Source organism: Ziziphus jujuba, chromosome 7, assembly GCF_031755915.1.
Source record: "Ziziphus jujuba cultivar Dongzao chromosome 7, ASM3175591v1".
NCBI classification, from domain to species: domain Eukaryota; kingdom Viridiplantae; phylum Streptophyta; class Magnoliopsida; order Rosales; family Rhamnaceae; genus Ziziphus; species Ziziphus jujuba.
The window spans coordinates 18997316-19008200 of NC_083385.1; the positions used below are offsets into that span (position 1 = coordinate 18997316).

At 34.8% G+C, this 10885-nt stretch overlaps 1 pseudogene; it reads right to left on the reverse strand.

Annotated features, from left to right (window-relative positions):
- Nucleotides 1-8195: 8195 nt before the first annotated feature.
- Nucleotides 8196-10446, reverse strand: LOC132804561 (cytochrome P450 71AU50-like; annotated as a pseudogene).
- Nucleotides 10447-10885: the final 439 nt, after the last annotated feature.

The following is a 10885-nucleotide window of genomic DNA, read 5'->3' on the forward strand; positions in this document are numbered from 1 at the left end:
ACTCGGATCAATGCGTCCGTCACAATGGTGCCTTGGTCAATACAAAATTATATCCGAATGAAAAATCAAAATAGGCCCCACTTGGTCAATGACGATCAAACCCGATCAAACTTGGTCAACACAAGAAATTTCGAAGTACGTCGGGACAAGGTGTTACATTTTTGCATGAAAAATAATATAATTTAATATTCCAATTAAAGTTTGCCACAGAAGCTGATGATCATCATAAGTAGTAACAAATAGTAAGACTCTTTACAAAATATACTTATAATTGTAACACCCCGACACGAGAAAATGCCTTTAATTTGAATTTTTGACTTTTTGACCAAGTTTAACCAAAGTTGATTGGGGTTGACCAAGTGGATTCCACAGCTGACTTCTTATTGTGAGAGGAATTTTACATTTACCATGGTACCGTAGTGAAGTACTGATTGACATGAGTTCGTATACTAGTAGTATACTAAAATCGAAGCTACAGTCAGAAAGTTATGGTTAAAACAAAATGCGACCTAGATTGCTCAGTGAACCTAAAGTTGACTTTTTATCTGAATTTTGAAGTTGACTTATATACTATGTGATAGTGCTCATTGATACAAGTTCATAGACTGGCAACACGTTTAATTTGGACCTAAGATTGAAAAGTTATGGGTTCGTAAATTCGTAACTTTCTTTTCCGGGACTGACTTTGCCGGGTAGTAGAATAGTTAGAGGAGACTTTGACTTATGCCACATGTCACCAATAGGAAAGATCTACGTGCCACGATTAAAAAGATGACACGTGCCACAATAGAAGGGTGCTATGGGACATCCTTAATAAAAAAATATTTTTCTTTTTCTTTCCTTTTGCTTTTCTTTTTCCTCCCCCCCTCTCTTTCTCTCTCTTTCTCACGTGCAAGGGGGAAGACCACCCTTTTCTCTCTCTTCTCCTCCCTCTCTCTCTCTCTCTCTCTCTCTCTCTCTCTCTCTCTCCCCCTCTCTCTCTCTCTCTCAGGGCCCCACTGGTTTTCGGCTTTTCGACCTTCCATGCACTGCATGCATCGGTCATGGGTGAAGCTCATGAGATTTTCGGTTGGTAGCCAGAAGGGCACGGCGAGCCATTGCGAGACGAGCCCAAATCGGGCATCCGTCGTTGGAAACAGCGAAGCCGATTTTCTGGCTATCCGGCCACCTTTCAGTTTTCCTTTTCCTACAATGTTGGACCACATGACTCGATTTTGAGCTCCATTCAACTCAATTCCCTACTGTTTGGGATATATGGTGAGTTGAACCTTGGCTGAATTTTCTTGGTCATTTTTTGGCCACTCCCGATTGAGTTGAGCCCAACGGAGGTTATTAACAAGTTCCTTATCTCTTAGCTTTCCATCAGTATCTTGTTTATGAATTATAGTGGTGTATTTGGAAAGTTATCATTTTTGAGTAAATTTTGTATTTAATATGATAATTGTGTTAGACCTTGTATGTATGTATATGTTCATGTATAGATATGTACATGTATATTTGCAAATGCATATTTTTGAATATATATACATATATATGAGCATTCCTCACTGGAATCCTAGACAAGCCCTGATCACAGGGAAACTCTATTGGATCTTCCAATGGAAAATCTGGCAGAACCTCCCCTAAGGGTTGGACTTACCACAAATTTCCTGCACTGAAAACACACTTCTATAAACACCACCTTATTCCTCCCATCTTACTATAATTTAATTCCACAATTTGCAGCACTTCAAAATAATAATAAGGAATTAATGTAGTATTTAATAAAATGTGTCCAATACAGTATACAGAGCATTATGCAAGTAAATATGAAATTGATTCAATGTCAGATAAGGAAGTAATACAAGATGAAGAGAAAAAATGGAGGAAATGCTTCTTGGACTTTCGGCAATAAACTGAGACGTCGGGCTCGCCCCGGATGAACGTCTTCCAAACCTGGTACCTAGGGGAATGGAATTTAGAAATATGAGATGCTAATCATCTCAGTGAGTGACCCTATCTACTGTACAATTATAACAGTAATAATAAATATAGTACACTTGATTAATTAAGAATAAATAAATAAATAAATAATAATTAATTGAAAATAATATTTTCTCTTAAAATCCTCACCATTCACTCCGTTGGAAAAGTTCCCTTTTTAAAAAATCATTTCACAAAAACCCAAACTTGTACCCCAATTAATATCATGAAAACTGACGCTCAAAAGTATGAACGAACGATTATTGTAATATTATGAAATGTCTCGAATCAAGATATAAACATCTGAGCATACACTATAATAAATACAGTTACTTCAAATAAATATGAAAATACAGAAATCATCACAATATTAGTAAATCAACAATATATACAAACATATACAATGTATCATACGATGTACCAATATACAAACCGTGGGATACACCCACCTCACGACTCTCAATATATGAACGGTGTCGTGGAAATAATAAATAACCGTCGGGACGTACCCAACCTCACAGTCCGTGGCAATAATAAACCTTTGGATGATACCCACCTCACGGCACCGTGGCAATAATAATAAACCGTCGGATAAACTCGACCTCACAGTCCGTGGTAATAATAGATAACCGCTGGATGAAACCAACCTCACGGCACCGTGGTAATAATAATAAACCGTCGGATAAATCCGACCTCACAGTCTGTGGTAATAATAGGTAACCGTTGGATGAAACCAACCTCACGGCACCGTGGTAATAATAATAAACCATAAGATAAACCCGACCTCACAGTCCATGGTAATAATAGGTAACCGTTGGATGAAACCAACCTCATGGCACCGTGGTAATAATAATAAACCGTCGGATAAACCCGACCTCACAGTCCATGGTAATAATAAGTAACCGTTGGATGAAACCAACCTCACGGCACCGTGGTAATAATAATAAACCGTCGGATAAACCCGACCTCACAGTCCGTGGTAATAATAGGTAACCGTTGGATGAAACCAACCTCACGGCACCGTGGTAATAATAATAAATCATCGGATAAACCCGACCTCACAGTCCGTGGTAATAATAAGTAACCGTTGGATAAAACCAACCTCACGGCACCGTGGTAAACCCAGCACGCTGTAATATAATACTGAACCAAACTCTGGTACTATATGGTACATCAATTAAAAATAACCGATACAGTATCCTACTGTATCATAATCATAATTTAATTGTCAAGTTCAACCGCTTGTTTAAATATTTCAAAATTTTCAAATCGTCATTTCATACGAAAATCAGAAATACCACAGTGAAATATATTCACCATAAATCAATTTTTAAACCCATAAAATTCTTCAAATATTTGAACATGCTTAAAATCATAAAAAAATTTATCTGCTTCTCAAATAAATCACTTCCGAAATGATTTAAAACCCCATTTTAAATACCAAAATATTTAACTACTCCAAGTTCACTTATGAACCCATTAGAATATAAAACCATTTAATACATTGTCAAACCTTACGTAAAATGACAATTCATGTTTAATAAGTCAAATATTTTTATATGCATAATCCAAACATTCAATCAAATGGTATATAAGCCAAATTATTCGAACACATATATATTATATTATACCCCAAAATAATTTTTAAAACTAATAACCATAGAAATAATTAAAATAAATCAAATCACAATTTCTTTATATTTCCAAATATATTCTTTTGGCACCAAAACTTATATTAAAAACATTATAAATTAGCAATACAATTTATCTGGAAATTCTCTTAATATCAAATACATAAAACATATTTATCAAATATTTAATTATGAGATATTTCAACAATGAAATTTGATAAAATTTACCAAAATCTCAAATTCCTTAGAACCAATATATTTCATGATGCCCAAATATTTAATTCCATTCAATTTTGGCATCAAAAATTTCAAATATAACTTTACTAAATATTCAACACATCAAACATATTTTCAAATAACCAATTAACACAAAATATATATATTTTAACATCCCAAAATAATTTTGAAATATTACACATCTCAAAAAATTAATATTTTGTTCAGGTAAATAATACCCGATACCCGGGGGAACTAACACAAACGTTAACTAAAATTGATGAGTAATATACTGAATCAAAGCTTGTGGAACAAGGATCGCATTACGGGCCTCGATTGATCCCAATTCCGCCGGTGGTGGTCGGAATTTGCCCGGGAAGTACCGGCTGAACTTCACCTCCTCATAACTCACGAACCACTTCAAATTTAAACGATTGGAGACCATATTTGAACTCGGAGGACCCAAAATAGGGGGAAAGGGGTGGCAAATCGGACTGGGCTGGCCGGAAACAACGAGAATTGCCGGAAAAACAAAGTGACCCACCGCCGGCTTCAACCGCTGATCTGGGCGCGTCGCCGGTCGACCGGCCGCCAAACTTGGCGCTTGAGCTCGCCGACGGCTGGGCTTCACTGGTGGCCAGCGTGTGTGGTCGTCCGGTGGTCAGAATTTAAGAAACGGCAAGGGCCCGAGAGGAAGAAAAGGAAAGGAAAGGAAGAAGAAGAAGAACGAAATTCGGGGGGGGGGGGGGGGGGGGGCTGGGTCTTTTTGCCATGTGGGGGAAGGAAAAAAAAAAGAAAAAAGAAAAGAAAAAGAAAAATAAAATAATTAAATAATATTAAAAATAATATTATTATATAAAATAACAATAATAAAATAATATGGTATTAAGCATGGTTGACATGTGGCATCTCATCATGGTGACACATGGTCACATTTATTAAGTCACACGTGGCACATTGTTACACGTTTAAAAATAATATTAAAATAATACGGTATTTTAAAATTTTACAGGTCCATAACTTTTTAACGGAATGTCCAAATCAGGCGTGCCGCTAGTCTATGGACTCGTATCAACGAGCACTTCACAACCATGCATGAGTCAAAGCTCATTTCCACATAAATAAAAGTCAACTCCGGCATCCTTGGACAGTTTGGACCCCAATCTTGTTTTGCTCATATCTTTCAAACCGTAGCTCCGTTTTTAACGTGCTACTAGTCTACGAACTCGTGCCAACATGTACTTTGTAACGGTACCTTACTCAACCTGAAATTCCATCCGAGTCAAAAAGTCAACTTTTGACCTTTTTGGGTCAAACGGTCAACGGTCAACGGTCACGGGTCAACCTCGGTCAAAGTTGGAAAATTTTCGTTGTACTTTGGGACGGGGTGTTACATATATGTTAAAAGAATTGTATATATATGTGTGTGTGTGTGAATATATATATATTTATATGCATATATTTTGTGTTATTGAAAATGTAGAAAAATATTGCATATGTTTTAAAATTTAAGAGAATTGTTATTTAATTTTATTATGTAGAAATTATGTGATTTAAATGTATTTGTTGCATAAAATTATATTTATGATTTTAAAGAAATTATTATGCTAAATTATGATGAGATTTATTGTTTTACTTATTATTAAATTTATTATGCAAAATAAAATACATTTATGTGTGTTTACTCTTGTGTGAGATTTCATGTGATCTGATTTTTCATAAATTAATTTTAAGAATTTAAGAAAAATAATAATTCTTAGTGTATAAAAATATATTTGTGTATTTGAATAATTGCGAAATTGAAAGTATTGTAGAAGTAATTAATTTTATAAAATCATTAGATTTATGGAGCTGTTTAAAAGAAAATATGGAATTTTATAGATTTAGTAAAAGTATATAAACTCGATTGTATTTTATCAAATTTTGATATTTATAATTTCATAAAATTTTATAGTTTTTAGATGCATCATACATACTGGTGTTCTATGCTGTATTGTTGATTAGCGCGCAAGTATGTATGGTTTTCCTGTGGGAGCCATGGATCTGAAGGTTGATAAGTATATTTACACAATGAGCATTAACCACCCCCGTCCTTGGCTGCAGGATGATTGTTTATTATATTATGATTATGAATCAGCGTGCAAGTTATATTCATGGTCATTCTTGTGAGCTATGGTGAGAGAGGATAGGCAAGTATAATGTAGAGTGAGCACCAGCTATCTGCCCCAATAGTCACAGGATAGTTGGTTATTGTGGTTTAGTGCACACATATGTATGGCCATCCTGTGGGAGCTATGAATCTGAGGTATGACAAGTATAATGTATAGTAAGCATCAATCGTCATCCCTTGGTTGAAAGACGATTGTTTTAGCCCTGATAAGTTATTAAAAATTGATGCCACGGGATACTAAGGTGACCGATTGCAAGTTTCTTTAGCCTCCCTATCAGACAGTGCTTGGGATATTGCTTATTGTCTCACACCACTTGTATATCATATGGTGTATCAAGTATCTTTTTCATGTATGCGTATATGTATAGGTATATATATATGTGTGTGTGTGTGTGTGTATCTCTGTGTGTGTGTTATGTTATGTCTGTATGTACCACACTGTACGGGACAACGATCCGATTCAGCCCATGAATAGCGTAGCTTAGTAATTCTACTACCTACAAGTACAGTGGGTCGGGTGGGCATTATAGGCAACCACGTGGGACCATATTCGTAGCAGTGTACTTGTAACAACTGATCTCGTGGGACCATGCATTAGCATATTACATGATATATCGAACGTATCTCCACTACGAGTGTAAATTTTATAGTATATTTATAAATTTTAAAATTTTATTTTACTTTATATTATTTTATCTATTAATAATTATGATTTTCTATTATTATCATTATTTGTTATTGTTATTATTATTATTATTATTATTGGTGTTATTATTATTATAATTGTTGTTGTTGTTGCTTGTTATCATCATTATTATTATTTGTTATTATCTTTATTATTATTATTATTAATTATTATTGTTACTATTATTAATTATTATTGTAAGCTGTTATTATTTATTATAATAATTATTATTAATATTACCATTAATATTGTTGTTTTATCACATTTCCATCTACATTTATGCATTTGATATGTTCATAAAGCAAAGTGGTATAGAAACATACGACATGCTTGGATAAAAATAAAGTTAGTGGGAATCTAATTTTTTTGGAAAGTGATGATTTTCTTTTATTTGGATGTTTATTGTAAGATAGAAAAATGTGGGTCTAGGGAATTAGATTCCTACTAATGTAGGAAAATATGTGGAAAAGTTGTTCCCACCTATATATATGTCATTTTAAGAATCTCAAAGAAAATAATTTTGAATTTTTTTTAAAATATATATTTGCCCTTAATTTATTATACAATATTAAATTTAATTACTTATAAATCCCAATTTTCATATTACTCACCAAACAGACCAAAAGAAAAATTAATTCTTAGGAAACTAAATCCAGAGAATCAATTTCCCTTTCAATTTTGACACTTCCCAAACGGGACCATAGGACTGTATTAAGTGGGTGGACTAGGCGAACATGAGCCCTAAAGGTATTTGTTTTCGTTAATTTGTTTTCAACACCTGTATTCTTATGCTTTTATTACTGAAGTGCTACACTTTATGAAAAACCTTATAGTAAGGTGGGAGGAAAAATGTGGTATAATAGTCAAGTGTTTTTTGTGCAGGAACTTTTTAAGGCATACTTAACCCTTAGGGAAGATGCTGTTAGATTTTTTTGTAAGATGGTACGGTAGGGTTTCTTCTGAGATCATGGCTTTTCTAGGTTTCCAATAAGGAATTCTTGATGGATCCTGATAATAAGTGTGACTGAATATTTCTCTCATATTTGCCAACTAGGCATACTGACTTTAAATTTCAAATGAAAGTTAATAAAACCTAAAACAATATCAATCTTGTCAAAATTCTAAATTTAAGGGAATGCTCGAACTTTTCTATTTATCCAAATTTAAGTAATGAACACAATATTGATACACTTGGCCAGCCCAAATGCAAGAGAATGCAAGACAAATTTTTGTTCCTTTTAGCTAGTTAGGAAGAGTACAATATCCTTAAAAGTTATTTGGGAAAAAAAAAATAGATAAAAGAATTTATATATGTATACATATATAAATAAGAAAAATTGCATTTAGTAAATAATAAACACTATTTAGGGGCATAATTCAAATTTCATTATTGATTAATTTCCATGCTTATTTTTTATGTGGATGTTATGTCTAACAACTTAATTGAAAATTACCAAAAAAAAAAAAAAAAAAGAAAACTTAAACTTAATTAAAATAAACACATTCTATGAAAATTTCTTAAAAAAATTTATCATTTATGAAGACGATAGGTAGGAATAGCCAGTAAATGCTTAGCCCTAGGAACCGTCAAACCAAACTCCTCCGTCATATCCAACTCCACCGACGACATCCCATCCGGGAGTTCCCAATCAAAACAATGCACCAGCTGAGCCAAAACCAATCGAACAACAGTCAAAGCCAATTGTATCCCGGGACAACCCCTCCTACCCGATCCGAACGGAATAAGTTGAAAGTCACGTCCCCGGACATCAATATTGCTTCCGACGAACCTTTCCGGGAAGAACTTTTCTGCATCCGTCCATGCATCAGGGTCTCTTCCAATTGTCCATGCGTTTATGAAGACGCGGGCCTTCTTGGGTATGTGAAAGCCATTGATGGTGCAGTCTTCTGTGGATGCATGGGGGACCAACAGTGGTGCAGGTGGGTGTAGCCTTAAGGTTTCTTTGACCACCATATTTAAGTAGTCCAGGCTTTCTAGGTCACTTTCTTCTACTGTCCTATCCATGCCCACTTTGTTTTCGAACTCTTTTTGGATAGTTTTCATTGTGTTGGGGTTCTTGATGAGTTCCGAGATTGCCCAATCTATTGTTGTTGAGGCTGTGTCAATGGAGGCTGCGAGCATGTCCTGGAAAGAAAATGTTACGTGTAGGAAACGTTATTAGTTTTTGGATTAGTAGAGCAAAAAAAGGACAAAAATTGTTCAAGGAAAACAATAGATAAAAAAGAAAAGTCAAAGTAAAAGAAGTTGAACGATACATTCACCATTGAATTTCTTTTTTGGACATTATCTCGTTGACTTTTTTTAATCAAAATTCGTTAAACTGACCATAAAAAATAAGAATAAACAAAGATTAAAAAAGAAAAAAGGAAAAACAGAAAAAAAAAAGTCCTAGTTTAAAGATAATATAAAAGAAAGCGTATCCACCTGAAATTCATATGGCATAAGAAATAAGGATAACTTTATTTTACATGAAAATAAAAAAAAAATTGGTCCAAAATTAGTTATTGCTTATTAATATGCGTAATAAATCATATTTAAAAAAGAAAAAAAGAAAAAAACAAAATGGAGACAATTTACAATATTTTCACTAAAATGTCAATCTTATAGACTTATATACATTCTTTTTCGTATATGATTTTTCAATGTTTTCTATCAATTCATTCTTTAAAAAAATTGTTAGGATCACAATAAATAATTGTGCTAATTATAATTACGTGCATTCAACACTAAATAAATAGATTGTGAAACATCTATAAATTAAAACACAATTATGTTTTGGAATGTACCAATCCAATAAAAAAAATGCAAAATTTAAAAAAGAAATTCGAGTTTTAAATTTACCCAACCAAAAAAAGAAAAGCACGTGCGTTTAGAAAGCGTACCAACATGATTGCTTTGATGTTAGGCTTTTCAATACGATATTCAGGATCTTGTGATCCTAAAAAACCCAACATAACATCAACGAAGTCCTTGTTTTTATCTTCATCCTTACACTAAACATGCTCATCGATGATCTTCTCAAAGAAATCATCAAACGCCTTGCCTACCTTCTTCATCTTCTTCGTCAATCCCTGAAGATCTAATGGCGCAATCTGAGGAATATAATCTCCCAAGTTGGGAGCCGCCCCCAACTGCATACCCTCTTGGATCACGGCCTTAAACCCCCTCTCATTGAATTCACTGTCAGCAAACTTCTTCCCAAAAACCATCCTGCAAGTTATATCGGCACTCAGGGACGAAACCTTGGCGCTCAGATCAACAGCGACTCTGTTGCCAGCCGACTCTCGAAGGAAGTCGATAAACAGGCGGATCTCTTCCTTCCTCATGGATCGAAAGGAGTTGATCTTCATGTTGCTGAGCAGTTCAAGAGTGCACATTTTTCGAACGTCGCGCCAGTACGAGCTGTATTGGGCGAAGACCAAGCCTCGCTGGTCGTTGTTCATATGCTTCGAAGCTTCGTGAGGAGGTCTGGATGCGAAAACCAGGTCGTTAGTCTTGAGAAAGAGCTCGGCAGCTTGAGGTGAAGAGACGACAATGACGGGTTTCAGACCTAAGCGGACATGCATGATTGGGCCGTGTTGTTTAGCGAGTCGGTTAAGATCTCTGTGAGGAAACTCTCCTAACAAATGGAGGCTTCCAAAAATGGGAAACCCTCTTGGACCAGGAGGTAATCTCTTCTTGTTGCTGTTCTTTTCCATGGTTGGGATTGGAAGAGATAAACAAGGACGAGCAGTGCAAGAATGGTCCAAATCCAAGCCATGGGATATTGGTCTTCAAAGCTTAGAAGGAATTTCAGAAATTTTTGCTCTCAATTAATGGCATAATTGGAGATATATATAAGAAAAAATGGTGATTAAAGACGAGGAATATTTAGTTAATATGTTTATCTTGTAAACTTCTTACACACGAAAATATTTGTTTTTTTAATTTTTTTTGTTTTGGTCAGAACATAAAAACATTTGTTTAACACTTTTTTCAAATGTTTTGTCTCGCGACAAGCCGTAAGAATAATTTTTTTTTTTTTTTTGTTACTAGGTGTAACACTCCGTCCCAAATCGCACCGGAATCCGTGCACATTGACCGAGGTTGACCGTTGACCAAAGGGGGTCAAAAGTTGATTTTTTGACTCGGTGGGAATTTTGAGTTGACCAGGGTACCGTGGCGAAGTGCACGATACCCCGAGTTCGTAGACGGGTAGC